A 2,249-nucleotide genomic window follows, 5' to 3' on the forward strand; every position below is an offset into this window, starting at 1 on the left:
CCCCTGGAAGTCTGGAAAAAAGAATGGAACCTGACGCCTCCGAGGAGGGGGCGCCCAGGGAAGGAGGGAGATCCGGGTTGACCTGGTGACCGGACGGGAAAGAGGCCACCGGGCGTCCCCCCCTTAAAACCTAGGGGTTGACCTGGTGGCCGGAAAGCGAACCGGCCAGCCGGTGAACCCGTCCGATTCCACGGGTTGACCTGGTGGCCGGAAGCGAACCGGCCAGCAGGTGAACCCGTTCGATTCCACGGGTTGACCTGGTGCCCGGGAGGGGACTCTGAAAATTTTTCAGCCCTTTCGACTCGCGGTTGACCTGGTGGCCGAGAGGGGACTCGCACGGCAGGCAAGCCGCCCTGGGCTGACCCTCCCCGGCCGCAGCGAGGGACTGCCTCCCGGCCGACAGGATCGGGCCCCTGGAAGTCTGGGGGGGGGGGGGAATCGCCCCACGCCTCCGAGGAGGGCTGCCCGGGCGGGCCTGGCCCCGGAGCTCGAAAAAAAAAAAAAGGATCGGGCCCACTAGAGACATGGACCAGGCCGCCCTGGGCTCACCCTCCCCGGCCGCAGCGAGGGACTGCCTCCCGGCCGACTGGATCGGGCCCCTGGAAGTCTGGGGGGGGGGGGGAAATGGAACCTGACGCCTCCGAGGAGGGGACGCCCAGGGAAGGAGGGAGATCCGGGTTGACCTGGTGACCGGACGGGAAAGAGGCCACCGGGCGTGCCCCCGTTAAAACCCCTAGGGGTTGACCTGGTGGCCGGAAAGCAAACCGGCCACTGGGTAGGCCGGTCGGCAACCTAGGGGTTGACCTGGTGGCCGGGAAGCGAACCGGCCAGCAGGTGAACCCGTCCGATTCCACGGGTTGACCTGGTGCCCGGGAGGGGACTCTGAAAATTTTTCAGCCCTTTCGACTCGGGGTTGACCTGGTGGCCGAGAGGGGCCTCGCACGGCAGGCAAGCCGCCCTGGGCTCACCCTCCCCGGCCGCAGCGAGGGACTGCCCCTCCCCACCCCCCGGCTGACAGGATCGGGCGCACTGGAAGTCCGGGACAGTATTTTCCCCGACGCCGGGGAGGGCGGGCGGAGGGGCTCTGGCGGCCAGCCCGGGCCCCGGAGCTCGAAAAGGAAAAAAGGACCGGGCCCGCGAGAGACGGGGGGCCCTGCCGCAGGGGGGGGGGGCAGTCCGACCGGGGCTCACCGTGCGGCAGGCCCGGGCGTCGGCAGGGGAAAGCGGGCGAGGAGGCGCGGGGCCGGGTGCCTACGGCCATACCGGACCGAACGCCCCCGATCCCGTCCGATCTCGGAAGGTAAACCGTCCCGGGCCTGGCTAGTACTTGGATGGGTGACCGCCTGGGAATCCCAGGTGCCGTAGGCAGCTTTTCCCGGTCCGAGTCAGCTCTCTCTCCTTTTCTGGGGGGGAAGGAGAGGGGGGGACGGGCCGGAAAGCCCCTCGTCGCTCCTGCCGAGTCGGAGGTCGCGGCCGCAGGTCACGGGTCTGGGCGCCTGGGGTCCGGCTCCCCACCCACCCGGCTTCCTCCGCGGAGGACCCCCCCCGGGGCCACCGAAGCCGCTGGGGGAGACGCCGGGCATGGGGCGGACTGGCCCGGACCCTCCCGGCCGCCGGCCCGCAGGTCCGCCCCGAATCCCCCCCCCGCGGCCACCCAGGCCAGGCCTGGCCAGGCGGGACGGACGGCGGGTGTCCAGCGCCCAGCGGCTTCCTCCAGCGGGGACCCACGGACCCCAAAGCCGCAGGGGGAGGCCCCGGGCCTGGGACGGACTCGCTCGGACCCCCTGCGCCCGGCCGCCGGCCCGCGGGACCGCCCCGAATCCCCCCGCGGCCACCCAGGCCAGGCCTGGCCAGGCGGGACGGACGGCGGGTGTCCAGCGCCCAGCGGCTTCCTCCAGCGGGGACCCACGGACCCCAAAGCCGCAGGGGGAGACCCCAGGCCCGGGACCGACTCGCTCGGACCCCCCCGCCTCCCCTGCGCCCGGCCGCCGGCCCGCGGGACCGCCCCGAATCCCCCCGCGGCCACCCAGGCCAGGCCTGGCCAGGCGGGACGGACGGCGCGGTGTCCAGCTCCCAGTGGCTTCCGCCAGCGGGGACCCACGGACCCCAAAGCCGCAGGGGGAGGCCCCGGGCCCGGGACGGACTCGCTCGGACCCCCCGCCTCCCCTGCGCCCGGCCCCCGGCCCGCGGGACCGCCCCGAATCCCCCCGCGGCCATCCAGGCCAGGCCTGGCCTGGCGGGCCGGTGTG

At 73.5% G+C, this 2,249-nt stretch overlaps 1 non-coding gene across 1 annotated transcript; it reads left to right on the forward strand.

Annotated features, from left to right (window-relative positions):
- The first annotated feature begins 1,249 nt into the window (after positions 1 to 1,249).
- LOC135979342 (5S ribosomal RNA) lies at positions 1,250 to 1,368 on the forward strand. The gene has a single exon (XR_010596669.1). It is a non-coding gene; the product is annotated as a 5S ribosomal RNA (ribosomal RNA).
- The last annotated feature ends 881 nt before the right edge of the window (positions 1,369 to 2,249 follow it).

Source organism: Chrysemys picta, unplaced genomic scaffold, assembly GCF_011386835.1.
Source record: "Chrysemys picta bellii isolate R12L10 unplaced genomic scaffold, ASM1138683v2 scaf783, whole genome shotgun sequence".
In the NCBI taxonomy this organism is placed as follows: Eukaryota; Metazoa; Chordata; order Testudines; family Emydidae; genus Chrysemys; species Chrysemys picta.